The following is a 9,794-nucleotide window of genomic DNA, read 5'->3' on the forward strand; positions in this document are numbered from 1 at the left end:
CCCTGCTTTTGGGGTGCTAGGAACTAAGGGCAACTGAGTTGAGAAAGCAGATGCCCAGGAGTAAATTTACTGGAGTCAATCAACTCCAAGTTACAAGAGCATAATATTATCTGTCTGCCTGTGTCCATACAGAAAGGACACTGCTGTAAGGTAAACTATGCAAAAGACACTAACTTACAATACAAGTTCAGAGTTCTTAGAAGGATCTGATCTTACAAGATATCAGAATCTGATTAGGGAAAAGGTGATTAACTGGTTGGGAAGGAGGGTCCAGAGAAGAGTTTGCAGATAAACAAAGGAATGGGAGTGTCCCGGGAGCACTGTGATGGGTGTAATCGGATAAACCTAAGTTCCCTGCAGCAAGGCTGAAAGGATAAACTCAAAGTGTTTTCCTACACTTTCTCATCTAATTTGGTGTGCTGTATTTTTCAGTATTGGGGGAAGGGGGAAGCGGGAAGGGGTGGGGAGTAGGAGGGCTGCCACCCTGACTCCGAAAAGACACCAGAGTTCTCAGCCTGAGCATTGGGTACCTAAAATTATTTCCAGTTTGGTGTCTCTGCAGAGAATGTTAGTGAAGTGGTAGAGTTGAACCCTTGGCATGGCTGCAGTGGTGGTGTGGTGGGTGCAGCTGCTGGGGCTTCAGCAGAATGGGTACCTGGCCCAGCCACCTGCCAAGGGTCCCCCAAGTGTTCTTCCATTAATTAATTAATTAACATTGATTTTAGCTGCTTGGCATACATCTTCTTGGAGACTGAGTTGTGATTCGTTAGAGCAGGGTCAGTGGGTGAGCCAATGTGGCAGTAGCTGTGGGAGATGGGCCAAACAGGGCTTCTCAATCTTTTTCCACTCATGAACCCAGTTCACATATAAGAAATTTTACTGGACTCTGGCTTGATATTATCACTGTAGCACTGTCATTCCGTTGTTCATCGATTTGCTCAAGCAGGCACCAGTAATGTCTCCATTGTGAGACTTGTTGTTACTGTTTTTGGCGTATTGAACACGCCACGGGTAGCTTGCCAGTCTCTGCCATGCGGGCGGGATACTCTCTGTAGCTTGCGGGCTCTCTGAGAGGGACAGAGGAATCGAACCCAGATAGGCTGGCTTGATAGTATACAAATCAAATATTTATTGATAATAAATCATATGGAAACTCCTTTATTTAAACATTGTGGCTTACAAAGTTATTTATGATACATTTGTTACAGGCATTCAATATTCCAACACTAATCCCACTGTGACCTTCCCTCCATCATTGTAACCACCGCCCCTCCCCCCCGCCCTCATCCTGCCTTCTTACAGAGCAGGCACAAAATAATTTATTTCATTTTTCTTGCTACAACTAAATGGAAAATGGAATTATTAAAAAAATAAAAGAAGAGTTGGAGGCCAGTCGAACCCTCGTACTCCCCTGATCCCGGCTCACCATCTGGCTCTGGATGACGTGCGAAAGCACGCCAGGCATGGAATTCTGAGTGTGACCCTTGCTGGAGCTCTGCGCATGATTCCTGCTGGACATCACTGGCTGCTTTGCGGGATTAAGACAGAGTTGCGGGACTGGAAAAATAGCACAGCGGGTAGGGCGTTTGCCTTGCACGCGGTCGACCCCGATTCAATTCCCAGCATCCCATATGGTCCCCTGAGCACCGCCAGGGGTGATTCCTGAGTGCAGAGCCAGGAGTAACCCCTGTGCATCGCCAGGTGTGACCCAAAAAGCAAAAAAAAAAAAAAAAAAAAAAGACAGAGTGGGGTCGGCAGGGCGAAGAAAAGCTGCAGCGGCCACAGCATCACCACCTCCCCTGCCGGGCCAAGTCACAACACCATCCCATCGAGCATGGAACAGTGACAGTAGTGCGCACAAAGGCTTATCTACACTGAAGGACGCTGTCCGCCAACCACCAAGTGACTTGGGACTCGGCACAGATGTTCGGCCTGGCACAGACCCTATGCGATGGGATCTTGCTGTACCAGCTATTCAACAACCTCTGGGCGCGCTCCTTCAACCTCAAGGATATCAACCTGAGGCCGCAGATGCCCCAGGCGTGTCCCGAAGACACAGGCAAGTGCGTGTTGTCAGCCTGCAAATTGTTACAGCAAGCCAGTCTCAGGAGCTTACATTGGTAGACTGGGAACACCTGCAGGGACCATTAGAGAGTGCCTCTATTTCCTTCTCCCCCACAACTCTGGAGAGTCTGGCAAACTACTGAGGGTATCCCGCCCGCAGGGCAGAGCCTGGCAAGCTACCTGAGACCTACTAAATATGACAACAGTAGCAAAAGTGGGTCTCATTTCCCTAACCCTGCAGGAGTCTCCAGCTGAGTTGGGAAGGACGAGAGGGCTTGCACCAAGCAGACGGCGTGCAAGTCAGCGGGCGGGAAGGCGCCCCGCAAGCAGCTGGCCACCAAGGCGGCCATGGGCGGTGTGAAGCCGCACCGCTACTGCCCTGCACCATGGCGCCGCTCCCAGAAGGCCACCGAGCTGCTCATCCACAAGCTGCCGTTCCAGCGGCTGGTGCACGAGATCGTGCAAGACTTCAAGACAGACCTGCGCTCCCAGAGCTCGGCTGTCACGGTGCTGCAGGAGGCGTGCGAAGCCTATCTGGTGGGGCTCTTTGAGGACACCAGCCTCTGCGCCATGCACGCCTAGCGCGTCACCATTATGCCCAAGGACATCCAGCTGGCCCGCCGCATCCATGAGAGAGGGCATAAAGTTTACAATGCTAAAATCTCAGGGCTGGGACAAACGGAGAAGCTACTGGCACCCGCTCAAGTAAATCCATGATTAACGGGATGACAGTGCTACAGTGCTACTTCCGTAAAAGAAAAATTGTGAAAATTGTTATATCTCCCCATGGAGTCATTAAATGCTTGTCTGAATGTTTACTGAGCTGTTCTTGCTAGTTGAGCCTTCTGTGTTAATGTTTTTGTTTATTGAGCTTAGTTGACTTCTAAGTTACCTTTAATTTGGTGTGTCTCTACTATGATGTCAGTATTGTAGGATTTGGAGGTGTTGCTTCAGAAACTCCAGAATATTTATTTGGGCCATGAGTTTACATGGCAGCAGCTGTGAAATGTGGATGTGGCTGCTGGGGCCTCTGAAGGGGGGTAGGGAGGTAGGCTTCTCACCCCCACTGTGAGAAGACTCCAGAGATCTCAGCCTGAAGACTGGTTTACTGGAATTTTTAGCAGTTTGGCGTCTCAGAGAGCGTAGCCATACAGTGGAGTTGGGCCATTGTCAAGGCGACAGCCATGGGGTGTGAGTGCGGCTCTGGGGCTGCCACAGGGTGGGGATTCAACCTTTCCCACTCCTCAGGGAGCCCCAAAGTTTTCAGCCTAGAGACCGCTGTACCTGTGAATTTTATTTTATTTTATTTTTTATTAGTGAGTCACCATGAGGGTACAGTAACAGATTTATACATTTTCATACTTGTGTTTCCCTCATACAATGTTCGAGCACCCCTTCCTCTACCAGTGTCCATTCTCCACCACCAGTGAACCCAGTATCCCTCCCACCTCCCAATCCCATCCCCCCTCTCCCCGCACGCCCCCTGCCTCTGTGGCACGGCATTCCCTTTTGTTCTCTCTCCTCTCTCTCTCTCTCTCTCTCTCTCTCTCTCTCTCTCTCTCTCTCTCTCTCTCTCTCTCTCTCTCTCTCTCCTTTTGGGTGTTGTGGTCCGAAATAGGGGTATTGAGTGGCCATCGTGTTCAATCTATAGTCTACTTTCAGCATGCATCTTCCCTCCAGAGTGGGTCCTCCAACCAGAGCTTAATGTTCCCTTCTCTATCTGAACTGCCTTTTCCCCCAGAATGTGAGGCCAGCTTCCAAGCCATGGAGCCAACCTCCTGGTACTTATTTCTACTATTCTTGGGTGTTAGTCTCCTACTCTGTTATTTTATATTCCACAGATGAGCGCAATTTTTCTATGTCTGTCTCTCTCTTTCTGACTCATTTTGCTTTCCATGTTGATCCACTTATATTCAAAATTCATTACTTCATCTTTTCTAACAGCTGCATAGTATTCCATTGTGTAGATGTACCAAAGTTTCTTTAACAAGTCATCTGTTCTCCAGCATTCGGGTTTTTTCCAGGTTCTGGCTATTGTAAACAGTGCTGCGATGAACATATAAGTGAAAATGTCATTTCGACTATACTTTTTTGCTCCTCTGGGATATATTTCCAGAAGTTGTACCTGTGAATTTTTGAGGCTTGTTGATCTCTTCTGAGATTTAATAATGAGTCTGGAAAGCTGGGCCGATGGATGAGTTTACATGATGGCTGTTGTGGGATGTCAGGAAGTTTATTTTAAAGCAATTTTTAAAACAAGTTGAATAAACCACATGGGGTTGTGACCCACAGTTTAAGATGGCAGGTCCTAGAAAACAAACAACCTAAGAGTTCTTTCTTTCTGGTATTTCTCTTCATCAGTAAGGTTTGATGGGCTCACTGTCATGAACCATATGTTCACTTTACATATACCTCATTGCTCTTCACCACTGACAGACCAGACTCTGAGGCTGGGCATGCAATTATTAGTAAACACTTGAAAGATCCACTGGCATGTGGGAGAAAATATTCAAATTTTATTTATCATTTTAATAAATTATTCTTGTTTTATAATGTACTATAATTGTGTTATGTTTTGTGTTTTATAATAGATGTACATGTTGTTAAAATTCTGAATCAAGAGATAACTGTTTTAATTTTGAGAGGAATAGAAAGGATAAGGATGCTAAATTCCAGCTGATTATAATTGAGAGTTGTATTCACTATTTGACCTCCGATTATAAGACCAAACTAGTCTTCCCCCCAGTTGGAAATAACAACAGCCTCTGCCTTGTTTGCATAAATTTGTGTATTCAAAATCCAATAAAATTATTGCCTATTCTGTTTTCCCTCTAATCAGTGCTACCCACCACATATGCATATATGCCTTCATTATTTATTCACTTATTTTTGGTTTTTAGGGCACACTCTCTGTTGCTCAGGCCTTACTCCTAGATCTGTGTTCAGGGATTACTCCTGGTGGATTCTGGGGGGCACATGAAGTGCCTGTGTTCAAAACCAGGTCAACTGAGTTCAAGGCAAGTACCCTACCCACTGTACTTTGGTCCTAATGTGTAGTACCTTTATACTAGTTTCAATTTCTGTAGATAATACATGTTGCTGTTTTGGTGTGATCACTGGCCCACCTGTGGTAACCCGAGGGTCCCCTGGTGCATTCAGGGGCCGATCACCATCTTCCCCAGCTGGCCAAAGGCAACGGATAAATTAAGGGGCCACAAACTGGTTGGTATTCAGTGGCCCTTATTCAAGTCTCACAGCATGAGTTATAGAGAAATCATGAAGGGTTGGGCGTAGCAATAGGTGTGGTTGAACATTACCATAAACAATAAACAGATGTAAAGCCCTCCCTTGAGGATACCCAAGGGCAGAATTCCATCTAAGGGTGTATTGCTTTCTCCTTTCCTTAGCTAATAATCCATTTAAATGGTCATCTTAAATTTACTTCTTAAGGGGCTGGAGCAATAGCACAGCGGGTAGGGCATTTGCCTTGCACGTGGTCGACCCGGGTTCAAATCCCAGCATCCCATATGGTCCCCTGAGCACCACCACGAGTAATTCCTGAGTGCAGAGCCAGGAGTAACCCCTGTGCATGGCTGGATGTGACCCCAAAAGCAAAAAAAAAAAAATTACTTTTTAATAATATTTCTAGTCATTTTGTATGGACACAGTAAGAAATATATTAAGATTAAACAGTGGCTCTTCCTGGGGACATCTCGCTATATATTGCAGATCACAGGCCAGCTTAGTCTTTCCTAACTCCAGCAGGGTTCTTGTTCAGTTAACTACTTCTAGGGTCATGATAGCGTTTGTTCCATGACTGTGCTCTTAACTCATTATACTTCTTATGGCACTTAGCCTGTCCGTTTTTTTTTTTTTTTTTTTTTTTTTTTGCCTTTTGGGTCACACCTGGCGATGCACAGGGGTTACTCCTGGCTCTGCACTCAGGAATCACCCCTGGCAGTGCTCAGGGTAGCTTGTCCGTTTTTGACACCAGGGTAGCTTATGTCCTGGGTCCACCTAAGTCCCTCACCTGGACCCTCTTTTGGGATGTTTGGTACTAAGGGTAACTGTGGCTTAAATCGAATAAAAATGACAGATTCCCAAGAGTAAATATTATTCAGAGTCCATTGACTCCCAAGTCACAAAAGCATAACATTAACTGTCTTCCTGTGTCTATACAAAAAGAACATTGCTCTAAAATAAACTATGCAAAGAACATAAAGGAAAGATAAAAGCACTATTTCACTTACATATACAAAATCCAGAGCCCTCAGAAGAATCTGACTTTACAAGTTACAGGGTCTGATTCGGGGATATAAATGATTAACAGATAGGGGAAGAAGAGCACAAAGGCGAGGTTAAAGGCAAACACAGGATTGGAAGTGCCTGATGGAATTGGGTGTGCCTCAGGAGCACTGTGATGGGAGTAACTCAATAAACCTAAGCTTCCTTTGAGGAGTAAGGTCAATCCAAAGTTAAATATCACTGTATTATTGTCACTGTCATCATGCTATTCATCGATTTGCTTGAGCGGGTGCCAGTAATGTCTCCATTTGTCCTAGCCCTGAGATTTTTAGCAGCCTCTCTTTACTTGTCCTTCCCAATGGCAGCATTGGAGGCTCTTTCAGGGTGAGGGGAATGAGACCCATCATTGTTACTGTTTTTGGCATATGAATACACTATGGGGAGCTTGCCAGAATTTGCAAGTTAAATATAAAATGCTTTAAAAAAATAAATAACATGCTTAGAACTATAATCCAATAAATACACACACATGGAATTGCAGAGTTAAAGGGAAGGTGCATTTCTAAGATTTTTTATGGTTTTGGAGCCGATCCTGGAAGTACTCAGGGGTCCACTCCAAGCACAGTGCTTGGAGTAGCTTCTGGTGGTGCTGGGAGGACCATGCAGTGCTGGGGATAGGAGTAAGGGCTCTCACTCACAAAGCATGTGAGTGTTCTAGGCCTTTGAGTCATCTCCCTAGTCTTATTTCTAAGATTTTGAACACATTGATTTCTACAAGACTCACAATCTTGTAGAAGTCAGTCTTGGAGTCAGTTTTCTTGCATGCAGCCAACTAAGGGTTTGATTCCCTGGCATCCCATATGGTCCCCTGAGCCCACAAGGAAAGACCCCTGAGCATAGAGCCAGGAGTAAGCCCTGAGTATTGCCAGGGGTACCCCAGCTCCAAAATAAGTTTCTACAATCTTATGTTTCCTCTAATAGTTTGTATGTGAACTACAGAATTATAATTTCTAGACATCTTTTCAAATTAGATCAATGAAAAAAACATTTCAATTTTACTGTGGTGGTGGGGGGGTCACAGTGGTGTTCACTGCTCACCGAATGCTGGGGTCACAGCCAGGGACCAGACACATGCAAGTCTTCTGCCCGCCACTTGAACTATATGCCCAGTGGGATTTTCTTTTCCTGTAGAAATGTGTTTTAATTTTCACACAACTGCTTGTGTGCACATAAAAGAGAGAATTACCTCAAGTCCTCTGCAGTCTTTTTCCCCCTCTGAAAATCTCTTCCACTCTAGTCCAGGCACCCTTCAAAGAGTGCTTTAACCCATACAGAGAAAAGGAATTTTTGCAGGGAGGGGGTTGGTCCATACTCAGCAGTTCTCAGGGCTTGCTCTTGGCTCTACACTCAGGGATTACTTCTGGTGTGCTTGGGGGACCATCTGGGAAGCTGGAGATAGAATCTGAGTTGGCTGCCTGCAAGGCAAACACTACCCAGTCAGTGTACTATTGCTCTGGCCCCAAAAGTCATTTTTTTTTTTACTTGTGCTTTAATTTGCATGTTATGGCTACTAATAAAGTTAATTTTTTCTACATTTATTAGCCATTTAAATGTTATCTTTTGTAAATTTTCCACTTTAATCTATTTTTTTCTTTTGAGGTATTTTAATGGAATTTTAGTTGAAAATTCTTTTTTTTTTCTTTTTGGGGCTCACCTGGGATACACAGTTACAAACCTGTTCATGGTTGGATATGTCATGCAGTGGTCCAACACCCAGCCCTCCACCAGTGTGCATTTCCCAGCAGTGGGAACCAGTGTCCCCAGGTTCCCTCCTACCACCCCCAGTTCCCTCCCCACCACCATCTTCTTCTCTCTCTCTCTCTCTCTCTCTCTCTTTCTCCCCCTCCCTCCCTCCCTCCCTCCCTCCCTCCCTCCCTCCCTCCCTCCCTCCCTCCCTCCCCACTCTCCACTCTCCTTTTGTGCATGATGGTTGCAATACTAAGAGGAAGTTCAGTATTTTTATCAGGATGGTACAGCTGGAGTGGCTTTTTTAACTGGGTGGCAGCTTTGCGGGTGGATGTGACTGCCGGGGCCAGCCAGAGGTTAGGATTGTCCTCTCTAGTACCCCTTTTCAGAGAGTTACTCAGCACTCCCCTGATTGACTTTTCATTGTTTTTCAGTGGGGGAGGGGGGCAGGATGGGGCAGCGGCTGGCTCGTGCTCAGGCGCAGAGCTGGTGTTCAGACTAGCTAGACAGACACCTTAGCCTCTGTTCTGACTCTCCAGCCCCCACCTACGTTTTCTAAAGGATCAAGGATGAGACACAAGGATAAGAATGCACAAGGATAAATGTGTATCCTTTCATTTATCTATATTTCTCCTTATGTCCTACAACATAAAAGATACGTAAAGACATTTCAAGCTTGAAATGATTAAGATTATTTATTTAAACAGACTATAGTGAGACAAGCACTGCACAGAGAAAATTAAGATAAGAAAGGATCATGTTGGGGCCAGAGCAATAGTACAACAGGTAGGGCGTTTGCCTTGCATGTGACCGACCAGGGTTCCATCCCTGGCATCCCATATGATCCCCTGAGCACTGCCAAAAGTAATTCCTGAGTGTAGAGCTAGGAGTAACCCCTGAGCATCACTGGGCATGACCCAAAAAAGAAAAAAAGATGACCCCCCACCACCAAAAAAAAGGATCTTCTTAAAATCCAAATAACAAAAAATGGGGCCAGAGAGCTTAATGGGCTGGAGAGTAAGCACCACTTGGTGCCCCCCAAACAGCCAGGATTGACCCTCCAAGTTGAGTTAGGAGTAGCCTACAAGTTCAGTTAGGAGTAGTCCAAAACAAACAAGCAACATGACAAACAAGGGCTGGAGCAATAGTGCAGCAGGTAGTGTGTTTCTGCTCTCTCACTGACTCTTTCTCTTTCCTTTTAGGCGCCGTGGTGTGCAATATTATTACCGAAAGTTAATCATGTATATCGCTTTAATTTCCTTTCAGCACTTGGATCTTGTCTAGAGAGAGCATTTCCAATTATCATTGTCAGAGTGGTCCCTTCTCTGTCCTGACTGCACTCCCCGAGCTTGTGGCAAGCTTCCTACCATGGACCAGTCTCGTTGGCCTTTGGATTTCTGCTTTTCTGCTGTTTTGGGGTATTATTCTCCCGTTTTTTTTAAACATCCCACAAATGACTGTGCTCATTTTATGTCTGTCCGTCTCTTTCTGACTCATTTCACACAACACGATACTCTCCATGTCCACTTATGTATAAACAAATTTCATGACTTTATTTTTCCTAATGATTGCATACTATTCTATTGTGTAGGTGTACCATATTTTTTCATCCAGAACACTTTATGGCTTGGCAGTTTGATGAGATTCAGTTGTGGAGCTGGGGATGAAAGCCAGGGTGGTCACATGCAAAGCAAGTGCCCTGCACACTGTACTACTGCTTTGACCCCTGCAGTATCTTC

General features: G+C 45.4%; 1 pseudogene; it reads left to right on the forward strand.

Moving 5' to 3' along the window:
* The first annotated feature begins 1,923 nt into the window (after positions 1–1,923).
* LOC101554419 (histone H3.1-like) lies at positions 1,924–9,292 on the forward strand (annotated as a pseudogene).
* Positions 9,293–9,794: the final 502 nt, after the last annotated feature.

Source organism: Sorex araneus, chromosome 5 (assembly GCF_027595985.1).
Source record: "Sorex araneus isolate mSorAra2 chromosome 5, mSorAra2.pri, whole genome shotgun sequence".
Lineage (NCBI taxonomy): Eukaryota > Metazoa > Chordata > Mammalia > Eulipotyphla > Soricidae > Sorex > Sorex araneus.